The sequence below is a fragment of the Cavia porcellus genome, unplaced genomic scaffold, assembly GCF_034190915.1.
Source record: "Cavia porcellus strain 051 isolate PalLab524CR breed Dunkin Hartley unplaced genomic scaffold, mCavPor4.1 scaffold_13, whole genome shotgun sequence".
NCBI lineage: Eukaryota > Metazoa > Chordata > Mammalia > Rodentia > Caviidae > Cavia > Cavia porcellus.
Genome location: NW_026947496.1, coordinates 69,417,837 through 69,443,649, shown reverse-complemented (window position 1 = coordinate 69,443,649; position 25,813 = coordinate 69,417,837). Strand labels below are relative to the sequence as shown.

Sequence of the window (25,813 nt, the reverse complement as noted above, 5' to 3'; positions counted from 1 at the left end):
TATGCCACTTTATAGGATTGTTTTACATTTTTTAAAGCAAATTCTGTAAGTAAAATCTAGTTTGTTGTGGAAAGACTGTGTTTGGCACTAGATGCCAGGGTTTCCTGTTAATATAGATTTCCCATCCCACTATTTAATAGACAGTTAGATGTGGTGCTGTCCAGAAGAAAAATCAGCACTGATCTTTTACTCATTTGGCCTCAATTGTATGAATTTGTGACATAAAATGACCCAACTTCCCACTAAGAAAAGCAAATTTTATGAGTCATGACTTGAGATATAGAAAAGAGAAGTGAACTGGGAACAATTTTAAATAATTTTCCTTTAAATTCTGTGGGTCTGAAAAACACTTAAATGCTTTTGGGGATGACCGAGTAGAAAAGCTGGAAACACAGATCAAGGTCACAATCCTGATTTTTGTAGCTGTGGTTTGCATGAAACCTTACACAATAAACTTGTTATGCCAGGAAGAATTGAACCCCAAGGGGGCAAATTTCTAATAGTTGGGAAATAAGCATCAATTCAACAAAGACAAGTATAAAGTACTTGTTCTGTTTTATAGCAGTTTTCTAGAAGTAGCATATGTAATTTAAGATTTATAATCAACATTTTAGAATATATCAACATGGCCACACAACTGTCCATTGAAATCTTTTTTCTGTAACACTGGAAGTCACATTTCTTAATAAATCTATTTATGATGTTTGTCTTTAGGAGTGAGTCTCAATAAATAAAACTAAAACGGTTTGGATATCTTCATGATCTGATGTATGCTAGCTATTTGTTGTCTATTCATGAGGTTACTAATGGCAGATAGTAGAAGTTGACTTTTTTCTTCCTTTAATTCTGGGATGGGGCTTTCACTGCACCTAATTCACAGTTATTTAGCGTCTACATTTCAGAAACTGAACTGCGGATATCATCCAATGAGCTTTAGAAATTCCACGCAGGGATGTACAACTATAATTTTGCTGCACATTAATAACAGCTTCACAGAGCAGCCCAGAAACCAATGCCTTATCCCATCTGAGGGGTTTATAACTAGAGTGGTATGTCCTGGCTGGTGACCTATAATGTTGGAAAAGCGGCTCTGCACTCTTTCACGAGGAATGGGTGGTATTTCAGAAATTTATTCATTCTCCTTTCCTGTTCACTGATTTTTTGTAGTATGTCTTAGACAATGAAAAATAAAAATTAAAGATAAAAAACAGTACATCTCCAAAATAACCATAATATCCACGCTTTTTCTTCCTCGGGTGTCAACTCTGTTCCCCTGCCCCTACCCTGCCTGGTTTCTGCTGCACCTCAGCGACTCTCAGCCAGCGCTCAGGTGGGCCGCGGTCTGGGCAGCCGCCCACAAGGAGGGACTTTTGGTCTCGCCCAAAGCCAAAGCCAAGAATCCAGGAGAGCTCTGAGGCTACGCTTCACTGGGCGGGGTGAGGTGTCTTTACGGCGGGATTGCCTCTGCAGAGTTGGCCTGGGAAGTGAGCGCCTTGGGGAAGGGAAGGAGCAAGGCTTCACCAGTGTCTGCAGAAGTCCGCGCACCCGCAAGAGAGGTACCCTGAGGGCTTGGACAGTGGGCTGGAGGGACCACGCCTTCTGGCTGGGCTGGGAGGCTGTGTGGAAGGACAGGGGGCACCCTGCCAGTTTTCTCACTGATTAATGATGTTCATGCTCCCGCGTGGCTCGTGCGCTTTGTCTCTCTCCCTGGGCTGGCAGCGAGCAGCCCGGGAAAAGGGTAGCGCAGCGAAAGCCGTGCGCACAGAGCAGGTGCGGGCGCTCAGACTTGCCTGGCCGCGCCCAGGAGCCGGGAGCACCCAGGCTCAGGGCACCGCCGGGCAGCTAGCCGCGGCTACCTCCCGGGGGCGGCGGATCCGGAAACCGGCCTCTGGCTGGAGCAGCGGTGGGCCACGTGCACCGCACACCGCCCTCAGCCCGGGACCGGGACTGGGCGCATCCGGAGCTGCGGGGAGGAGCTGGGCACCGCCCCCGTGGCAGTGGCAGCCGTGGGGGAGAGCACTGACCTGCGGAAGGGTGGACGCCCAAGGCGCTCGGCAGGCAGCGTGGTCCCCAGGGGCAGATCCAGGATCCAGGCTGGCTAATTCTGGGTGGCACCCGGAGAGCAGAAAGAGGGACAGGTGGGAGCAAGCAGACTGCCCTACCCGGCCTCCTGGGAGAGGACAGGAAGCAGGGGAGAGAGAGAGAGAGAGAGAGAGAGAGAGAGAGAGAGAGAGAGAGAGAGAGAGAGAGAGGTGCGCCCTCCCTCCAGGCGTCCTCCTCTGACCCAGGGAAGTGTCCAGGGCACAGAGCAGGAGCGCTGCGGGCACCGAAGACGGGAAGAAGGACCCGCGTAGCTGAGTGGACCGCGGAACTCTGAGGGGCGGACGGACTGACGGAAGGACTGACAGCCGGCGAGAGCAGAGTGCGGAAAGCCAGAATTCCGCTCGAGCGGCCCGATTGACAGCCCGACTGCGGGGCGGCGGAGGCGCCCTGTCCCCAGGTCGGCTGGAGGCTCCCGGGCGCCGGGCGAGGCAGCCGCGATCCGCACCAGCCGCAGGCGCCGCACCAGCCGCAGCTGCAGAAAGGTCTTTTCGCTAGCAGTTAAATAAATCGACCAAAAAGAAAGAAAAAGAAAAGGCGACAACAACAACACAAGCGAAAACCAAGCCAAACCACATCAGCCAAATCAACTATTAAGAAACAATAATATTAATAAAAGCCAAAACCAAATCAACCAAGGCAACGGGACGCTGGGGGTGTAGCATCTGTTCAGTCAAGGTAATAATCCGATTTTCCGACGTGAACATTGTATGTCTTTTGTGAATTTGCCCCTACTTTGTTCCTGCCATGTATCCGAGCTTTTCTTTTGAACTGCTCCTCGCTCATATTCTATCACTGTTTGTGGAAAACTTCCGTTGTGATCTTTGCATTGTTTTCTGTTTCTTAGAAGGATGAGTGCACTTTTTCTTGCCCCTCCAATCTGGCAAAAATACAAAACTGGAAATTAAATTGAAAAGCATGATTTTTCGTCAAAGAAGATTACAGTGCTTTATGTAGGTTTCATGACAGAAAGTTTGAAATGTTTTTAATCTGAAAAAAAGCTACTACATGAGTGGTAGAAAGTTGTAAGAAGTATGTTTTCTAACAGGATTGAAGTATTGAATCTCAAGAGGTTTCAGTAAGAAAAGATTTTCATTTTTATTTTTATACTCGTGAAGTCTATTTCATTGTTAAGCTGAGTTAGATAGGTATGTGGAAAGTTTCTTTAGAGGAGGAATTCACTCCCTCAGTGTGTGTGCAGAGATATAAAACTGGAATGGACTGTCAGTCTCACAGTTTCAGGACTTGGTCACTGTCTGAAGATAAAGGATAAAGAAAGTTCAAGCTTAAATGTTATAGCAGAAGAGAGAAGTGCAAGTTATAGCAATAGGAAAACAAGGAATGCTATACAAAGTAGAAATTGCTTTCATGAGAATAAGTATAGTGTAGATATTAATTTTGTTGTCTGTTTAAGTGTATTGGAATGACATTTCAGCTCCTCCAAAAAAAGTGATATTTCCAAAGTTGAAAATGAATCTGTATAAAATTTTACTCATCTTCTTTGGGCATCAAAAATACTGTGAATATTTGGAGTACACAGAAGGTGAGATAACAGAAATCATTTTTTTTTAAATTTGGTAAAAGAAAACCTCTAACATACATTTTAAAAAACACTCCTACTCTTTTGATACACTGTATTTGCATGATCACAGGGTTTGCATGTCTTCCTAAGATTTTAGCTAATGTCATTTTTATGATAAACAGCTTTTGGAAGGCAGGAAGTCTAGCTGTTTTTTGTTCAAATAGTGGAATAATCTACTTTTTAACAGTAATTGCTTGTGCTGCATTCCTAATGTGGGATTGCATGTGAGAGATTATGTATGCATTCTTTTCAGATTTCCATAGATCTTCAAGGTATGTATCTTTTGATGTTTTCTTATATATTTCTTTCATTATAGCTTTCTTTTATTTGTTATCACCCCAACAGAATATTTTTAAATTTTCTGGAGAGTGAGTTTCAATGTGTTCTTTGAGGAACGCACCTATTCATCACAAAAGATGTAAAAGTGTAATGTTACTCTCTTTGCTTGTCAATACTATTACTATTAGCTTCAATGAAATTTTAAACACATTGAGAATGCTATGAATGTATATATATATGTATATATATAATATATATATAATATATATTAATTCTGTGAGCCTGATTTATGTTATTTCGGAAGGAAAATACTTCAGTTACTCTAGATGGATGCTTATTTAATAGAATACTTTGTTTGGGTGAGGCATATGTAGAGAAACTTATACAGTTCCAGGAATTGACTTTTAGCTTCTCAGTGACTTCATTTCACTACAGGCTGATTTCTCTTTTACAATATTCAGCTCAGACCCAGACAGGTTTGTGTGTGCTGTTACATTTGCAAATTGCTGATCTCCTAGTGACTTTCTCTCATAAATCCCAAATGAGTGTGGTTACCTTGAGAATTGTAGCATTAGCCCTGTTAGAGCATGCTCTCCACTGGGGAGTTCTGTGCAGTCTATTTTTAATGCCATTTAATGAAAGAGCCAGCACCTCACTCAGCAATAAAAGAAAGACGAGGAAAGGCAGTTCAGTACTTGGTTATGAATCCTGGAGAGGGATATTTAGAAAGGTAAAGACTGACTGCTGAGTATGATAACTTTAATTACGTACTAATATTGTATTAAGATAAGCAATTGATTTTAGTGAGAAAATTATACATGAATGTCTTGGTAGGTGTTTCCATAAATCTCTTCACTAGTTCTTAGAAAGAAATCTCAGTAATTTTAGTTTCTCAGAACTTAAAGGAGGTGCCAGCGAGTTCCAGCATGCATACTAATTTTAATGGAAGCTTCAGAATCTCTGAGAAGTACAGAAATAATTTCAGGTTGGTAAAAAAAAAATGTTTCAGCAAATGGCTCAAAGCTTATACTTTATTTTCAGAATAAAGTAGCTAACATCTTCTTAAGAATTTTTGCCTTGTGAATTGTTTCATTTTCTTTCACAAAATTGGGATCTTGGTCTAAAATTATGGCAACTAAGGAAAGCAGGAAGTTTTGGTTGGACTTGAGAGAGTGTATGGAATGTTTTTTCTCCTTAACTTTGAAATAAACGTTACACATTTTATTTCTAAAGCCTAAATACCTTCAAAATTGAGATAGCAGAAGCAGCACTGATAACACTTAGAATAAGGGGCAAAATCTTAACATTACAATGTGTAAAACATACAGAGCCATCTGTCTGGAATGCCTGCATGCACTGGGAACACCTGTCTGGAAGTAGAGACTGAGAATGTTCAATCAGAAAGATTTCTGTTGTTCATTTTCATATTAGCAGGTTATTTCTTTGTTCAGAGTGAAGCTATTGTATAGGTAGTTTCAAAATAAAAAAAAAACATAGAATGTGATCAGTTTGTACTAAATGGGCAAGTAACTCACATTATTATTAATGATGCTATTAAAGCAATGTACAAAGTTGATCTACATTTTACCAATTTTGTGAAAAATAATTTCTAAAATGAACTATAAAGAGAAACACATTGCAAGGAAACATTGTGATTTTTTTTGTGTTTGTTTGTATTTTCAACTCAGTTCTAGAAGAAAAACAGTTCACACTGGCTGTGCTACTTCCCTTAGTAAATACACCATTTGTGCCACAGTACCGGTACCTTTCTCAAGCCTCTCAAATCCGTGGGCATTCTCATTCAACTTCACTGTGTGTTTTGTCTGTGGACAAGATAATGATAAGCTACATGAGCAGAACATGGAGTGAATCAGCCACCGAAGACACAATGCACATTGTAGCCAGAAATAAATATGGCTGAGAATTGCTTAGGACAAGGAGACAGTTTGAAATGCATAAGGTCAGATCTCAAATTAACGATTTATATATTATTCAGTTTAACTTGGACCTGCTGTGTGGCAAGATTAGGAAAGAATGTGGGGCTTAAATGTGATGTCGGCACTGAAAACCATTTCTTCAGAATGGTAAGTACTGGCATCATTCTGGCTGGTACCATACAATGGCAGCGTGTTCAGAAATTTGTGAATCTAATCACAAAGAAGTGGCTCCATAAAAATGCATTATATCACCTGTGAAGTTCTAGACATATTTTAAGCCAGTGATGATGCACTTATAAAGTATATATGTCCTCTCTTATGTCCAAAGATCTTTATTTTCTTAGAAAATCTGTGATTCCAAGAGATCTACATTTCTATAAGCTTCATTTGCTTTTACCTTTTCAATGAAATATTTCATATTAAATGCAAAAGATGAACTTTAAACAGTGATATAAGTAGATGGTGAAGGGCTTTGAAGGTAGAGGGGAAAAAAGAAAATTAGCCAGATGAGTGGCTTACTGGACTTTTCTCCTTTCTCACATCTTTGTTTCTGAATATTAGTATTTCTTTTAGTGCATTCTTATGCCAAGTTCTACTAAATCTATTTATTTCAGTACCATGCTCAAAATTTAGATTAATTTGGCTCTCATTGAATTAACCTGAGCCCTAGATATTGAAGTGCTTATTTGTATTTTCAAAACAGTCATTTCATTTCTAGGAGGATCAGCTATGAGATAAGAAGTATTTCAATTGTATACATACTAAGCTCAATAAAGAAGAAAGCACTTAAAACAGAGTATTAAGTATTAAGAGTAAAAACCCGGTAGTTTTTAATGTCCGTGGCATTATTATCTTGTGGTCTCAAAATCTTCTCAGGCTGGAGATATATTCTTAAGGTATAAAATACCCATAAAACATTTTGAATGCACTTTTCTCTGAAATTCTTAGCATATATTTATGTCTTTTGAAAAAAGCTATCCAGGCAAATCAAAAAGGGAACTGAAACAATTACACTGAAAAACTTGAAGGGATTGTGAAAAACAAGGGGTTGGCTTGAATGCACCAAATTGCCTCTCTAGTTTCAAACTGAATCCTTAACATCATATTATAGTCCTCTAGATCCTAATATTGCCAGGTGGAGAGAATGCTAATCACTATCTGTGGTTGCAATAAATCAATATTTAAAATTCCTCTGTATGCTTTTCCCTAGCATATATCTTCTGCTAGTTTTTATACCCTCTACTCTATGTGTAGACAACCAGCATGTTTATGTCTTTTATGTTTTCTAATCAAAATTAGTTTAACACTGCAATTGTGACTTATTGAAGTATTGGAGATTCCATTGAAAATTGTTATTCGAAGTACACAATTATTTGTTATAAATTTATCATAAATTCATATGACATTTAAAAACTTTTTCATTGTTCCTCTTATCCAGCAAAGAAACTCGCTTCACGTTCTTCATGTTAATGGAACCGAATTCCACAAATTATCCCTTTTAAAACCAAGCCTTTTGCTACATTCTCAGATTTTGTACTGCTTTACAATGATTTGCCTTTTACAAAATACAATTCTCAAATCAGAATCAATTGTGGATGACATGCAAAATATTACAGATTTTTTAATGAAGTCATTTCTGTAAATAACATTGGTTTTAAAATCATTGCAGAAGACATGATTTTTAACAGGACAGTGATTAACTCACTTTGTTTTAAATATTTAAACAATTTGTAGAAATTGCATATTATTGGTTATGTTTCTGTGCAAAATCACAAAAGTAATGTACTGTCATTTTTTGGCAGCTTTTTCTGTTGAGACTAATGAAGTTAATTTATCTAAATAAGCCAAGTCAGCTATTAATCTGCCTATAATGGAGACATTGAAAAGAAGAACTCAGTGGCCCCATAACCAGTTTAGCGTTCAAATTCTTAATAACAGATAAGCAATCTTTCACCTTTGAGTTGTCTTTGGTTGCTCCCTTATTACACAGCGAGCCTTGGAGATAAGAGCAAGAATCATCTGTTAAGAAACAGAAGCCACTTTACAGAGTTCCTAGTTGCCAAGATGAAAGCCTTCTTCTTAGAACATTGCAATCTGTAGAGTTGTACATTATAGGAAAAAACAATGTTAATGGCTGTGGAAATATTTTTATCTATTTGACATTAAAAACTACCACAAATAGGCAAAATATTTCAGAGTTTTTAAAGAACAGAAGTGCACTTCTATTTCCAGAAGTACTGTGCCCCTACAGCTCTGCGTACAGCATCCTCTGACACTTACGCCAGATGGCCCAGCAAACACCCACTGGTCAGTACTGCAGGGTGCTTCTTTTTCAGGTGATCCCTTAACCACCGTCACATACATCTAGAAAAATCAAGCCTCGGATCAGCAGAAAAAGAGCACTTGGTTAACTCAGTGAAATTCAGTGGTTATTCATAATTGTTTAACCTTTATTTGCCCATAAACAAAAGGAGAAAATGAAGAGGCTCAAATTAACTTCTGACTTTTTTATATTTTTCTAAAGCCATAAGATAAAATCCTCACAGAAAGTTCTAGTATTTATTTATTTTTAAAAAGTACTTGGGATTGATACATTTTTTCTTAGCATTTTTCATATTATTATGCATATAACTTTGGTGGAAATCCCAATATTGCTGGCATGTGGTTTAACGAGATGTTGGACAGAGAACAAGCAGAACCATGTGAGTGTGTGACAGAATCATGATTTGGACAACAAATGCAAACTTGAACTCCTATCGCTTCTTTAGGACAGTTGTTTAATTTAATTAAAAAAAGAAAGAAAACCTTTTGGTTGCAAAGCAGCTTTTTATGTTTTACGAAAAGAAGATTACAGTTTATAGTAAGTTTGTGAGGCCTTAATCCAGTGCAGTACATAGTTCTACTAACGTTACTACTGAATTTTGCCAAAATTAATTATCAGGATTCTGCGGTTATAACTGTGAGCTTTCCTTTATCTAGCATATGGGACTGATTGTGATAATGCTCTTATGTTGTTTTTCTATTTTTAATATTTTGCTTATTTTTTAATTTACTTAGACATCTTGGTACTAGTATATTTTAGGAAATTATCTAACAACTAGTATTGTACTTCAATGCAAGAGCTGTAGTAAATGACTTTCGTGTTAATAACGCTGCATTTTATGCATTTAACTTTGATCACACCACATTTTTTGTGAAGATTAAAATCTTTCTCCAACCCTGAAATTTTCACATAATCACTAGCAGGGTTCTGAGAAGATAAAATAATGCAGCATGTAATCATGTTGCGTGTACGTGCTGCAGCTCTCTGCTCTGTAAGCATGTGAACAGCTGAATGCTTTAATCTCTAATCATTATTATAATTATTGTCTTTACCAGAAACTATGGATGAGTCAGATTTTAGTGATTTTTTTTTTAGATTCAAGAGATCAGAGAAGATACAGAGTTAATGAGACAGAGTTGATGTAGTACAAACGTCTTACACATTTAGGAAAATGGTGTAAATATTTAGAGGAAAGAATTATTTTATTCCACAAATGATCATAATATTTTTTCTGATATTCTTACAAATTCTTCAAGCAAAAATGCCTTGAATTTAATAAAATTTTGAATTGAAACTCAGGCTAAATCAAACAGAAGGTTCATACACTGATGAATTGCTAGCAGACTCTGAGAGTGAGTGAGCAGGAACGCCTGGTTGTAACGAGGGTTTTATCAGAAGCTCTATGAGTCTTCACAAGATTCTACAGTTTAGAGAAATATGCAAAATTTGGATTAAAATAAAAGATTTAGGAAAGTAAACGCTGTATGTAGTATATTCATATCTCAGTTTTTCACACCTTATTTCCGTAAATATGAAAGTCATCCTCTGAATTGATATTTCATCCTAGTGGCTTCTGACACATGGCCATTACTAACAAAGAGAAATATTTAATTTTATTATGTGGATGAAACACAACTCTTTACAAAAGTTATTTCTTCTTTTTTAAAACTTTTATTTATTTTTGTAGTTGGTAGTACAGTTTAGTTCCACTGCTATTCCATAAAAAAGTTATGATTAAAATTGGTGACTATCATGACTCTTTTTGTTATGACTAAATATCAAAGGCCCAAATTGTGACCAATCCCAGAATTTCTCCTTTAAAGATCCTTTACAAGGGACTTAATGAGGCCCTTATCTTCTGTCAGTTTCAAAGGAAAACAGTGACCAATTTGGAGCAAAAGAGTGAATATGTAGGTATTATTTTCCCAGAACATTTTAGTTGTGCCGTTTCTATAATCTAAAAGGGGTGAATAAAAGCCAAACCTTTGACTAGAAAGGAGTTGGAATATATCTGTGAAGGAATAACCTAGACTCCTATCCTACATAAATGTGGAGCTAGCAAATAGACTTGAGGTTCCATGGGAGATGGACACTTGTTTCTATCCTGAGACAAAATAAAAAGAGTTGAGGGCTTGATGAAGAGCTACCTGTCACTGCCGCAGCAAGTTCTGGCTTTTTGTCTCTGAACACTGAGTGAGTCCTTTGGACAGGACAGTCAGTTTGGCCTCTGATTCTAAAGTAGCTGCTTGTAATTATGCTTAATGAGTCAGCATTGTGCCCCTGTGAATATGGCCAGAAGAGGGAAGAGACTTCTCTCATAATATCAGGAAATGGAGAACGACGAGTAGTAGTTAGCACAGGAGAAGAGGAGCCACAGGAGGCGATACAAGGCAGTAAGTACAGCACAGAATTGCATTTTATTTTCTACACTTATTTAGATAACAATCATTCTTCTAGGAGACAGCACAATCAGAAAATTGTCAAGAAAAAATTTTCAGAAGCTATCTGAGGATGTTTATAATCCTTTGCTATTAAAATATTTGTTAGAAACCAAAATATATATATATATATATATATATATATAGAGAGAGAGAGAGAGAGAGAGGTACTGAACCAATGTAACATGCATGCCCAAGAAGTCTATCTCTCAATTATCTTTCAACGTATTTTTTTATGGTCCTTAGCAGTTCTCGGATGGTATAGTGCCTCCACATGGCAGTATTTAATTAAAGTTTATTTGACTAAAATATTATTAATAGCATAAAACATTTAAGATTTAAAATCTGTGTAAGTAAAGCTTTAAATGTATTTTAGCTTATGTGGATGTGGTGTTCATCTTTCTGAAAAAGGACAAAGATGTGTCTTGCATATAGAATTATTAGAATTATAACCGCACTGGAGATTGTTTTTCTTCTTACAAAGAAATGTCTTCAAATCTCAGACAGTTAGTTTGAGTTCTGTAAGAAGAGCAAAGTCTCTCGAACTTCAGTCTGCTTGCCCTGAATGCATATCACTTTTCCTTCTACATGGAAAAGGTTACAGTTAATCTCAGATAATAGTCTTAGAAGACAGAATGAAGGAAAAACAAGTTCGCAAAAGAAAAAATCTAGGTCATTGGAACTTATAGCAGAGCTATCTGACCTTTAGTGTGTAAGTGCCTTCAGAGAAATGGTGAAGGTGTTCCAGTGTATAGGAAAGAATTGATTCTTCTAAGGATGGGGCAAGTAGTCCTTGCAGGATTAGGAGTCAGGGTGAGGGATGAACGAAGAAAAGGAGGTCAGCAAACAAGGCCTTCCAGACCCTCTCTGCCTTACACAGAGCAGCTTTCAGCAAGCTAGAGCAGAATCACTTCCCTCTGTCTTCTTCACAGGAAAGATGCTAGAATAACATGTTTCAATCACAAAGCATGTCTGTCACTCCCCCTGGACTGTTGAGAGCTACATAATGTCTTGTTGTTATCTGTAAGGCTTCCAGCTGAATATGAATGATGTGAGTTTGCTTTCTTGACTTCTTAAATTTTAAGCAATGCCATGTGTACTTATAGAATGATCTTCGAATCACCCAGCCATTTCCCAAAGAAAAACAAAATCTGGAGTCTCGCCTTAGACAAACCGCATGTTTTCTTTCTTCCTTGAGTCTAGCAGACGTTAGGCTGTCATTAGGAGAGCCAACATAATATATTCTGGACTTTACTCTTCAATTTGGGGAACTTCCAAGCAAACTAAAAGGCGGGGGTCAGCTGAATTATGGTATCGATATCAAGATTTGTCTTTATATCAGATATTACCATCCTTATTTATCTCTTTATATTTTCTGAATGTTTGTTGAAATTTCCCCTATATGTTGAAACTCATACTAAATATTTGAAAAAACTTTCTGTGTTGGATTTTATGAAAATCTGATAGAAGTACATGCATTTTAACTTCTTTCAAATAATGAATCAAATGATTGAGAGTCTAAGGAAAATTCAGAATGATAAGTACTTGCACAATAAACACATACAAAAGTTTTGATGAATTAGAAAAATGTCCTTTTACTAATATAGTTAATAATGAAAATCAACAAGGAGAGTGGAAACATGTTCTCCTCAAAAAGAAACATAAAAAATAAGTACTGTTCATAAGTATATTTAGAGCAAATTGTGCTGTGGAAATTAAAACTAAAAACAACATTTAAGCGTTTCTGTAACGAGAAAGATAATCAACCAAAACAAATGTAAATAGGCTTAGAACAGCCAATTCATGTTTCTCTTTCTTGGTCTTTATATATTTGCATATTACCTATTTGGCCAGTACGGATTGATTAAAATTGAGTTGGCATTATGGACTGCAACCAAAACTGAAGGCATCTGATCATATTAGAGAAACAAATATATACATCAGTTTGTCTATTTAATATTAAAAGTAAGTTTTTTTCAAAAGAGAAGTCATTGGTTGTTTCTATCTCTTCCTTGCCTTTTAATGAGGATCAAGTATGGTAAATTTGTTACGTCTACATTTGTATGCTTGAGAAAAGGAATTAGAAAAGTTGTTTTGGGAGAAATACAGAAGTTCTTAATAGATTAAAAAGTAGTAGCTAGTTAAAGAGAAATAGTAATATACAGACTGCAGTTCTGCAAGAAAATCTTGCAGCAGTTAGAGAATTGTTGTGTAGGTCACCTGAAAGATATTTTATGTGTATGTGGTCCTGGAGATAAAACCTAGGGCCTTCATACCAAGCTGCATCCCCAGCATGGTATTTTTTTTGTTTTTGTTTTTGTTTTTTGTTGTTGTTGTTGTTGTTGTTGTTGTTGTTGTTGTTATGCTGAGACAGGGTCTTCCTAAGTCCCTAGGTTGCACAGAGAATGCTTGAATTTGCCATCCTGTCACAGGCTCCCAGACTCCTTGGATATATAGGCATAACTTACCACACCTGGCTATGAAGCTTTGTAAAAGTTTTGTAGATCTTTCCACCAGCAAAAAGAAAATTTTGGGATATTTAAAAGTAAATAAGTGTCTGGACTCATTACTTCTGACCCAGTCCATGTTAAAGTCTTTCACATTGAAATACGGTACTGAGAAGAAACTTACTTCTAGAAGTTAGTTCTAGAAACTTATTTCTAGAAGTTACTTATAAAACACCCAGATTCCATCAGATGATTTCTAAGATCTTTTCCACTATATAATTTCTATAATCAAATGATATTTTTGTATAATAATCATTCTTATGCTGTTATTTTTTTTTTTTTTGTATTTTTTTTTCTCTTTAGCCTTGTGTTATAAAATGAGAGTAAAGTAGTGAGAAGATTGTCCAATCTGGGCTCACATTCCACACTGCAACTTACTAATGCGTTTAAGTGTTCTAACCCTTCAGTGCCTCATTTCTAAAATAAGATTATTGTAAGAATGAAATGTAAAGTATGTGACCCTGTTCTCACTATTAATTTATATTTCTTGGTACCCAAATATTCAGGTTATTCTGCTATTATCATCACTTGTCTTTGATTCCATCAGCTTCACCTAAATTAAATATCCCCATTAGTCTGTCCCAGAGAACTCTAAAGTGGAGGTTATCATGAGTATTTTGGTCATGCGTGAGTAAAGCTCATTTTCAGCACGGCCCTGCTTTACATGGTAAACTGCCAATGGCTTGGTGAGGCAAGCCTGTCTGGAAATCTGGAGTGCAAGCCATCTTTTGTTGCTCTGTATACGGACAGCAGGTCTTGACCTTTTATAGGCCAAATGGGCATTTGAGAAGGAGGTTGGAGCACATATAATTCTGAACTGTCTGTGTACACAAAATTACACAGAGTACTTCATGATCTGCCAACATGATTCATTTGTGGTGTGATTATGGCTCTGGTGCTGATTTACAAACAAAGTTAAGTAGGCTCCTTCTAGATGCATCTAGTTAAAGGGTACATAGTTTAGTACGAAACTCCTCCAGGAGCACTTTGGGACTATTATCTAAGACCAAGCAATTTTCAAATAAAATATGGTAGACTTGTGACTTGTTCATGGTTCAGGGAAGACTAATGACTGCATTTGGCGGAAGGCTGTTTGTATATGCAGACATGTGTCTAATGGGTCTGGCAAAAGAAAAGAGCTCTAAAGTCAATTTTCTTAAAATCAGTATAAAACATCACCTCACTATTTGGATAGAGTTCTAAAAAGACGTTTTGATGTTTTAAGGAAAAATGAAATGTTCTTCCTATTTGGTTTTTATTGGTTAGAATCTTAGGCCTTTGCAAGTATCAAATCAGTTTGTTCTGCCATCCAAGGAATTTACGGCATTGAGAGGGACCTGCCAGAGCTGCACATCTGAAGGAGCTAAATCTTAGTAGCTTATCTAATGTTCTGAACTGACAGGAAATTAGCATTTAAGTATTCCTGATGAAGCACATCAATAAATAGGACAATCTAAGGAAAGGAATGTGTGGTCTTCCTAAATTGTTCGGGGAGCCACCTGTGGCCATTATTGGCAGAAATCTGCGCTTATCTCTGTATTGATTAGGTCATTAGTGCCATTTGTTCTGCTCTGTAGGAACTACTTTCTTGGGTTGCTCCTTCTGCACTCTAAATTGTTTCTCTAGGCAAAAATTCTTTTCAATACAGAGATCCAAGGTTTCTACAGTCCTATCAAATATCATTTACTGAAACTACAGGGACAATGAGAAGTAAAAATCAGTATTTCTTTATTGGGTTTGAGTTTACCTCTAGATCACATGTGATTTAAAACTGTTGCGAAGTTTTTGTGTCAGATAATTAATTTTCTGTACTCTGTAATGTTAGCTATATTTATTAATTGCCTCACATGTAAAAGGGTTGTTTCTGTATTTATATAATACCCTAACTGCTCTGTCTTTTGATTTTAATTACAGCAATGACAATATCTCTGGTGTGGCATATTTGCTTAAGGAAAGAGGAAAAATGTATGTCTCATGCCTTTTAATTTTTTTTTCTTTGTTGTATGAATTATCCTGTAATTGCCATAAAAACACAAGAATAGATGATAAAAAATTAAGAATCAGACAATAGGGAAAGATTATGTAGTGACGTCATAGCAAAAAAGGAAGTCTTTTGGAATTTAATCTTTGGATCTGGTACAAATTGGGTAGAAATTTGTCTCCATGCATCACACATCTATCTTGTGGCTTCTCTTTGAAGCATTGGTTATCATCTTCTGATTTTGCCTATCCATCTGGTATATTTCTCCTGGCATAATGGTAAGGGAATAGATTTGAAGCCAAGGTGATCAAAGTTTCACCTCTCTCTCTCGCTTCAGGCAAAGTTAGCCATGAGAGTTTAAGATAACTTTTATGCTAATCCATGTGTAAAATACTGGATACAGAATGGACCAAGTACCCATTAAAACATTAAAACTGGGCTGGAAGTGATAGAGCACTTAACATGCACACACATAAGAGCCTTGATCTTGATTCCTAGCACAACACACAGACATACACAGATACAGAACTGAAACCTATAGGAACACAAGTTATAAAAATTTCGTACTATTGTAGGGCCTGGTAGCTCAAGCCTGTAATCCCAGCACTCAGGAGGCTGAGGCAGGAGGATTGTGGTGAGTTCCAGAGCAGCCTGGGCTACAAAGTGAGCTCAAGGCCTGCCTGAACTGCATAGAGAACCTGTCTCAAAAAAGACAAAAACAAATTCATACTATCAATATTTCTCTTAAAATTGCTATATGTGTAGTTCAAGGCACAACTATGTTACCCGTTCATGTAAGTCTAACAAGGAAAATGAGAACTCTGAATTTAGAGAGTAGTGGGATTCTGTTACTTCTATAAGTGTATATATAGAATAAGGGAAAAAAGAAAAAAAGGCTCCTGAACATCTTAATCTAAATCTGCATTTATTAACCAACTTAATGTGAAGTGGTGTTGTTGATTTAACGCACCAAATGTTTCATATATAAGAACAAACAAACGTCCAGGAATAAGTAATTAAGAAAAAATAATATTTTGAGAAAAATTAGCAAATAGATGAAAAGAAGTTTTGAAGATGAATGCTAAATGAGAGAATTATTCTCTACTTTTTTCCTAATGGGATTGTAAGTTTTTGGCTTTCGAATGTATGTGTAAAGATTTGCTACATCTATTTGCTAATTTTTCTCTGAAATATTATATCCACTTACTCCTGGACATCTTTTTGTTTTTGATTGTTTGTAGTTATGACATATTACCTTGCTCTTCAAATATGTGGTCTAAGTTATTCCCCTATCAAGTGTTGCAGCATTCATTTAAAACCTGCTTTCAGTCCCATGGGGAAGATTTTAGTATCAGGTAGATGAATTTAACTTTATCCCTTATGCCTACACTACTGATATTCAGTGGGAAATTTTTCGTTTTAACTGATACGTTGCTCTTGAAATTGGCATCTAGAAAATTTAAGTTAGAATAACCCAATATGAGCTTTCATCATTCATTGTTTGGCCCCATTTTGTTTTCTACCAAGAAAACCCAAATACCTAAAACACACATAAGCACTCATTCTTTGCCTGAACTTCTGTGTTTGTTTGGCAAAGGGTGACAGTTGCTTTTGGCAGATGTACAGGATCAAAGGGGTCTTTTCATCCTTTACCCTCAAGGAGTCAGTTTCCCAGACAAAGGAAGTGGTGAGGTTAACAGAAGTTTCAACATTACAGTGAAATAAAGGTTGAGCGCAGTAGGTGCAATGCACCTGTTAATTAACTATTTTCCAAAATAACTGGTTTTGTTAAACATTTGGATAGAAAATTTGGAGATAATACTTAATTTCTACTAGTTGTCAAACTTTATAATGTAAAGCAAACTAATAACTAAAATAATTTCATTTGGTTCTCTCCTGTAGTTATCTTGAGAAAGTGGAAAATTATAAAAACATTATGTATTGGTGGATATAAAATTTGTTTGATATCAATATATCTTATAATATAGACAAAATATTGGTCCAAATTTCTTTACTCCATAATTCATAATATGCATTAGTTAGGTTTAGTTGAATAGGAATAAACATAAGGATTAGCTTTAATTTCATTGTGGAGAAATTTTCTCAAGAGAAAACAGAAAATAAGTGTGCATACTCTGTGATAAACCTGCACTTGTATCTTATCTTGATATAAACATATGCAAATATATCAATTGCCCATTATTTAGTGAACTTAAACATAATTTGTATATTTTATATAAATTTGGGGTTTTATTATAGAAAAAGTAAATTCTATCCTGGTAAGATCAGTGATGGGGTGATCCATTTTCTCTCTGAATACTCTTATTTCACTGTTAATAAACAATATCCCATTATGGATATTTTACAGAAGAGAATCCATAAAGAAGGAAACTTTGCCTGAATCTCTAGTTTGCATCCATCAGCGCTAGTTAAATAGCATGATAGTAGAGGGTGGGTATGAATCTATTATTTCACAGAGGACTCGGGCTTCTCTACATTTAAGGTTTGATTCCAAAGCTATGCTAAAATGACCATCATGAACTACAGTATTTACCATATAAATGCCAGTAAGTTATCAAGGACCTGTATCTAATACAGATTAACTGTGCTGCCAAATGGGTCTACTGTGGAAGGAAGAAAGTGGAAGTTCTCTTACAACACTGAAGGGAGAGCTCAGACTGCTTTTTTAATTTTTATTTTTTATTTTATAGAAAAAATGTAAAACAGAATTTCATAGCACAGTAGTAGGAGAATAACTAGAGATAATACACTGCATATTGTCATCTTCAAAGTAGTTACACAGAGTATAAGTAACGGGCATGAAAAATTCTCCAGTTGATGTTGTATGAACCTTCCTTTTCAGTGAACTAAGAAACACTAACAGTATAGATAGCTTATATGTTTGTCGTTTTACCTTCCTTCATTTCTCCTTCATTCCCACTCTACTTCCTTTTTCCCTTTAGACAATCCCTTTTCATTTCACAATATTTATTGTAAAATTTAGACTTTATTTATTCATTCAGTTTCTCTGGAGTCATGCAAAGGTTCATCACTAAGGCAGTGATTCTCAAAATTAATACATGGAGGGTTTGTAGGTTTTCTGATTCAGCAGGTCCTAGGTGGGATTTCAGTATGTGCATTTCTAACACGTGTTCACATGACACTGATACTGCTCACCAAGGGACTACTACTCAAGAACCACCAAGCTAAGACAGGGACCTCTTGTCACCAAGTAGAAATTGAGTCATGAGATTTCATAAGCTGAGGTTGTAAAATTTCAAAACCAATTAATATCATTTATTTTTATTTTTTTATGTTTAAAATATGAAGAAGAGATGAGGATTATTGATTCCACTAGACAAGCAGAGTCAGAGGCATGTTTTTAGGGTGAATGTAAGAGAATGCATAGTTTTCCACCAAGTTGTACACATAGTCTCCACTGTGAGTTTCTAAAATCCATGTATACAACATAATAATTCCTAATCAAAACCGTATACTTAAGTAAAAGAAAATTTTAAAAATAAAACTTGGTGAGCACTAGAAATTAAATTGTTAAACACAAAATTCTGAAAACACAGACTTAATACAACTTTATTCATAACTTCCCCAAAGGGAAACAGCTCAAATGTATTTCAGCAGGTGAGTGGATAAACTGTGATACAACTCTAACATGAAATATTACTCAGCAATAAAAGAGCTACTAAGACACATTACAATATAGATAGAAAATATCCAATCAAAAATATTATAAAATCTTATTTATATAAAGTTTTAAAATGATAAAACCATAGTAACAGAGGAGAGATAACAGATTAGGACAGGTAATGAGTATAACGCAATAACATAATGAGGTTACTGTGAAGCAGTGTTGCTCTTCTGCAAGTTGACTGTGGTGATGATTACACAAATTTGTACAGATGTTTAAGTGCATGGAACTGCACATCTTTCCAATAACTGAAATTGACTATATAATAATTGTAAAATTTTTAAAAATCAGAACTATGTTTTTAGTTATACCAAGTAATCTGTGTTTGGCAGAGTTATGTATAGTAAATCTTCAACTTAAATAAATGAATAAAAATGCTTTATTTCAAGCAAAAGAGCAAAGAGATATTACCTCCATAAACTACCTGGGAAATTTTTGGAGTTGTAAAAATCTGCCTGACATAGTTAATACCTGTGTCATCCTTGACACCTCTTCCTATTTTCTATTTGTTACTTTTTTAAGAATCCTCTGGAGTCTATATTGTTTTCAAAAGGATCTGAGCTAGGTATCTTCTTCTTATTTAGATTAACTACAAAGGAACTGTACTCCATAACACTGCTATCCAGGTACCATTCCATTTGTGGCTGAGCTCCTAAATGTGCCCGTGTTCCACACCTCTGCTAGTTCAGCATGACTACTTGAAGGCTCTGGAGGGCCCTGCTACTCTAAAGAAACAGAAACTTTTTTTCACCTCAAGTTGTAAAATATTTTACTAGTGCATGCTTGCAGTATATAATGATTACACTTATCATGAGGAGGAAAGTAGCTATATATTTTAAAGACATCAAGATCTCTACAAGTATCCAGAAGGTCCAGGTTTCCAGAAATATTAGCAGATTAATTCCAGCCAGTGCTCCCATGAGGTAATGTCATTAACTATATGTTTAATAGAGTCACGTTTTTCTCTGTGAAAGTTAGTCAATAGCTAATACATGTCTAATGCATATTATATATATATACATAGTATGTATTATATAAGCCATCCTCTGAATGTTTATAGTAGTATGTTTAATTCTCCAAATTTTCTACAAGGAAGGGACTCTTGTTTCCATTTTTCTATGAAGAAACTGAGGCATAGAGACATTTAGTAACTCAGAATCAGCAGTGGAGTCAGGTTTCAAGCCCCAGATACCCATCCAATTTGAGAATCTAAGCTGTAAAGCACTACACGACATTTTCTCTGTTTTTTGTTTTGTGTTTGTCTGTATTTTCTCCAGCTGAAACTGATGGGATCTTTGTTAATGTTGCATTTCACACTGCACGAAAGTCGTCTTCCCTGAGATAATTCAAAAAACACTGTGCAGAAATGACCTTGTTGCTTTTGGGCAATACATGCAGTTTTTGAATAGGACCCCAGTTATGCAGGGCCCCCTGTATAGTGGGAACTTCCAAGGTGGGCACACGTGGCAGAGGAGATGGCGCAGCCATGAGCAGAGGGAAGCCCCTGGCGAAGCCTGAAGCTTCGTTCTGCCCTCTTGGAGGCACACATGCTTGACTATGTGATGTGGTGTTTTCTGTCTTGTGCATCCTGAAACCATATAGAACCAGGAAGCTGCTCTTTTATCAGTCAGGTCAGAGTGTTCTTTATTAAAGAAGAAGGTTGTCCTAGGGGATGCTTGTTGTAGAACATTGCTACTGCCTGGAAAGCTGTTCCAACAACCCTGGGGAGCACAGCACTGGGTTGAGGAACATGGAGAACCGAGTGTCTTCTCATTCTTTCTCCAATTCAACTTGTGGAACCCATCGGGGAGAACATGGATGCAATTCAAATCTTAGAAACAGAGAGGCTTTGTTTAAGTTCAAGGCAAAGAATCTTCTCTTATTGGACTGCATGATATTTCCACAGAACTTTTTTTTTTTCACCCCAGAGAGGGTCAAATCAATCTTAAAAGATAACTCTGGATTTGGTGTTGTACCAGTTTAGGGTCAGCTTCATTCCTGCAAGTCATTTCCAAGTCTGAATCGTAGCAAGGTGGAGGAAAAACACCATGAACTTTTAAACATAGCCCTTTCCCTAGAGGAGGAACTGTCTAGTAATGATCAATTTCTTAGTAAGGGCTTTTGTGACTAATGTACTTGTTAGTTTTGAGATTATTAAATCATCAAACAGTGAATATACATTTTTGTATTTCAGTGGGATGGCTGAAACAACCTTTCTGATAAAAATAATATCATGTGTCTGGCTAGGGATAGCAAAGATGATACCCTTTTATAATAAAAGATATAGTTATTATGTGGTTTGGCACCTTTCTGCAATAAGTTACCAGGGCAATACAAGTGAGTGTCACATTCACTCTCGGTGCATCCATTCCAGATGCATGAACTGAACTGCATATGGAAAGCAATGGATGGAGCAGTTTGTTACAGCAGTGTGTGTGTGTGAATAATCTCAGTACCATGTGAGTCTCCCTGAACATCTATTTTCTTCCTTTTTCCCTCTTTTTCTTCTTCCTTTCTTTTTCATCCCTCCATATCATCTCCTTTTCATTTTTCTTCCTCCCTTCTCTTCCTCCCTTCATTAATAAATAAGAATGCTAAGTTGTGTTGTAGACTATATATACTTTGTATAAAATGTTCCCTTTCTCATCTGACACAAAAAAAGATATATCAACATATAGTGGCTATTATTTCTTAAAGTATGCATTATCAATTCCCTGTTTAAGTTGAAAAGATGTGCAAAAAGGCTATGAGAATTTTAAAATGTCACTGTTGGAGTACCAACTTTGTGATTCACTTTCAAAAATACAGTAGTATATTCCCTCAGTTAAAAACAGTGCTGTTAAAATTTTCTCTGGTTGACATATCAGTAGACTTTTTAAGGGAGCAAAGAAATGTTCATATGAGTTCAATTTTGGTACTGCCCTAGTGTTGAATTCACCTTTATAGGTGTAGCTGCCATCTAGACAAGTTATTTTTCTGAAACAATCTCTCTTTGGTCCTCCAGGTTATGTTATGTGTAGTTGTACTTGTGCTGTGCTGAATTTCAGGAGCAAGTGTGTGTGCTGAGAGATGGAGTAAAAGCCAATCTTTTGCAGCTGGGAAGAGCAATTACCAGCTTCATGAATTAGAGTCTTGTTTACACTGTTGTCTGAGATAATCATTTGTTTGTTTTGACTAAGATGCTCTATCTTTATCAGAAGCATCAACCCTCATATTTAAATGATAAAATCTTTGAATTTCACAGTAATGTTTAGATTTCACAGTAGGCATCCAATCACAATCCATATTTTCTCTTCCAAACTTTATTGATCAAGACATGAGTAATGTATATTCTATTTCTTTTTCCTCAAGCAGATATGCAAACATGATGTGACCCATTCTAGTGACTTCTTTTGACAAAAGCCTATTTAAAAATACATTTTACATGACGTCATGGTAGATACACGCACACCTACATGAATGTGAACATGTACACACATATATGTGAAATAAAATTTTTACAAAGTCATATAGTTTTCATGGATAATATACTCTATTATTACTCTATTCCAGTTGCTTTCATCCTATTGTATTTGTTCCACTCCATTCCGCATTGTATTTATTTTAAAAATTCAGATATAAATCAGTTATTTGACTTAATGACTTACTAACAATTCTCACCAAATGTTAGAAATACACTTAAAGGAGATATAAACAAATTTAACTATTATTGTTTCCTCTCCCACTATTTATTGAAAGGATGGCATATGGCATGTCTTTTTGACCTTCAACTTGGCATCTGATCTTAATACAACAGTCAAAATATATTGTCCTTTCTACTGAGTAAATGTCATTCGGTACCTTATGAAGACAATAATTACCTCTAGTCACTCAGTAAATACTTGTTGATAAAGGAAACATATTATTTTGGAACTTATGGTTATAAGTCATTAATACTTGTCCCAGAAAAAAGACTCCTTACCTGACGTCATTGCATTCCTCATAAGTGTTTGTTGACCCAAGGTCTACTTGTCTTACAGTCATGCTGCATGAACTCAGATTATTTTATTTATGCCTTCAACACTCATTGTAGAATGTCAGATATAACTATGAATAGTGAGTATATTAAACAGTTGAATAATGAATATCTTTCCTGGCTTAGATGATTAGATGATATTATTAATTATAGAATTAATTCTATTTTTAAAAATATTTTTATTCCTATTTTGTTCCAGGCACTTTTATAGGTTCTTGGCACCATGAGATAATGAGGATAGTTCCTATTCTTGAGAAACCTCAGATAATTCTGGGAACTTATTATCACTGTTAAAGTGGAGATAGGAGAATCACATAGATACAAAAGAACAGACCAAGGAAGTAGGTGGTAAATAGCTAGAGGATTTGTTAGAGAAGAGATAACTCTTGAATCTTATTTTGTTGTTGTTGTTGTTAAAAGATACATTTAAAGTAATGATCTGTCACCTGCTAGAAAATGAATTTCTTACAAAAGCAGGACCTTTTTGAGAATGGAGGTGGCTGAGGTATGGTTCTAAGCCACTTCCTGTTCAGGGCTAGCTCAGTCAAGAGGCATGTGGATGCTCAGCGACACCTGGGTGAGTGAAGGTTCATGTAAGTTCTTGTAATTAAAGAATCGGAGAGCTGTTTCTTGACAAGTGTCACAGGTGTGCATTGCACCATCTGCTGGCACCGAGAGAACATGAGAAGCATTGCCAGTGGCTAGAGCAATGTTCAAGCCCTGACAGGCGCTCTTGGCATCCTATGGTATTCTCAGGTTATGTGACTTAAGTTTTTCCTTGATGCTGAAGTCCAATGCAAGAAGTACTTTAGTAAATAATCATAAGGTGCATTTCTAAATTACTGAAGATTTTTTGAATTATTTGTTCTGAAATGCTTTTCTTCATCTTCTCCAGGGGGAGATAAGAACCTAGTCTAGTCACACATCTGAATAAAGAGCAAGATGACATCCATAAATAGTTGGCTCAGTCAGCAGAGGACAGCTTGCTCTCTGCTGTCCGTCTCTGCTTACATTTGTTTTCAGCTCCCTACACTGATCTAATCCTGCTGCTTGTGAGCAGTCTGACCTCTGACTCTGCCAGCTTCCCTTGATTCCACACCTTAAACAAGCCACCTCAACCCCACCTTACCTTGCGCCTTCCAGTCGTGTTTGGTATTGGCCATAGCTTGTCCCCTCTCCCATAGGATGCTGGAGCACCTGGAGAAAAATATGGGGAAGGAGCTACAGACTTGGAGTCTCAGGAAGGGAAGGAGGACAGCTGCTTCTAACTCATCAGTATGTATATGAAAAAAAAAAATTAAAAAACTAACTTCACTTTCAAAATTCACTTCCGGATGGGAAATTGTCAAATGTCAAAGGAGAATTCACAACCCTTGACTAAGGACTTTGTGCAAATATTTCTGTTCTTTCCTGAGGGATACTACTTTAGTTATATTATGAGATGAGACATAGTAATCTTTTTTCTTTAATTATGAAATAGTTTAAGCTAACCATTTTCCTTGAAAATTAGTGAACTACTTGATGACAATTCATCTGGAATTCTTCCTTTAGCATACTCACTGAAAAGCAAAGCAACAAGCAGTTGGAAAGCTAAATCAAGCAATTCCTTGGTTTTTTGTTTGTTGTTTTGTTTTGTTTTGTTTTTTTAATATCAGGGATCAAAATCACAACCTTGCACTTATAGGCATGTGCTTAAGCCACTGTGCTAAATCCCCGGCCAAGTAATTTCTTGTTTTTAAAGAGTAATAAATTTCTAGGCAGATGCTAGACTATCTTTATGCCTCTCAGGATTTCTAGTAGGACATCTTGGACCTGCTAGAATGTATGACAATATTCCTTTTCAACTCTACTGGCATTGCAAGTGCAGATTGCATACTTGATCATATATATATATATATATTGTCTGGACAATATTCAGACAATTAAAACCATGCCCTCCAAGTAAGCACAAGCTTTACCTTGTTCAATTTAAATACAAATTTCCTCAACCTATGGAATACAACTAAATATTCTTTTATTGATTCATTGTCATTATCTGAAAATCTTACTGAATACAAAAGTAAGCAGAGAGGGATAGCAGAGAGTAAGCCGTCTTTTGCTGACTGAGCCAACTATTTATGGACGTCATCTTGCTCTTTTTTTCAGATGAATAGACTAGATTCCTATCTCCCCTGGAGTACTTGTCAGCATATAGGAACATGACATGGCACATGCTTCTATAGTTGTTTAGACTATCTCTATCTATCTATCTATCTATCTATCTATCTATCTATCTATGTTATCTGTCTCTCTGTCTGTCTCTATGTATATATGTAGGTATGTATGTATCTATCTATTATCTATTTATCTATCTATTTACCTATCTATCTATTTATCTATCTAGTTTTAGACCGAAGAGACTAAGCCCAGGGCTTCTGCAATGCTGAGATTCCAGAGAGGTGATGCACTCAGCTGCTGCTCTTTTGTTTTTGAACACTTTGTTACATGCTCTACATGGATATTTGAAACTTCAAAATAAACCAGAGAGAAAGACAAACATCCAGCAATTTCTTATGATTAGCTATGAAGTTTAAGAAAATTAATAGCATTCAATTTTAACTAGAATTCTAATTCTAGTATTTCCTGGTTGTTCCCCAGAAATTTTTAAGTTTGCTAAAATCATGTATTTTTTCAGGAGAAACTGAGGCACGTTTGGTACCTTTTAACTTGTATGACCTTCAGCATTTTTCTTGGCCTAAGTTTCATTTGTCACATATGCATAATGGGTATACTGAAAGATAAATGTCAGTCATTCTGAGGGACTAAAGAAATAACTTGCATAAGTTGATTAACATTTTATAGATATAATTAATAGGTTATCATGATGTCTTGAGTTCCTATTATGTGTTACTCATAGTGTTAGCTGATATTAAAGTTGTAATATTTGGAGATATCTACAAATAGCC

The 25,813-nt window shown here is 36.2% G+C and overlaps 1 protein-coding gene across 6 annotated transcripts in view; it reads left to right on the top strand.

Annotated features, from left to right (window-relative positions):
• The first annotated feature begins 1,397 nt into the window (after positions 1-1,397).
• Arpp21 (cAMP regulated phosphoprotein 21) overlaps positions 1,398-25,813 on the top strand; it is a 155,501-nt gene continuing 131,085 nt past the window's right edge. For 3 of the 6 annotated variants that reach the window (XM_063260361.1, XM_013156329.3, XM_023566511.2), the window contains exon 1: positions 2,600-2,778. The gene's annotated coding sequence lies outside the window, so the exon portion shown is untranslated. Of the gene's footprint in view, positions 1,557-2,599; positions 2,779-6,024; positions 6,046-24,119; positions 24,144-25,813 lie in introns of those variants that run through there. The other 3 variants (XM_013156331.3, XM_063260359.1, XM_013156332.3) reach the window with 3 other exon arrangements.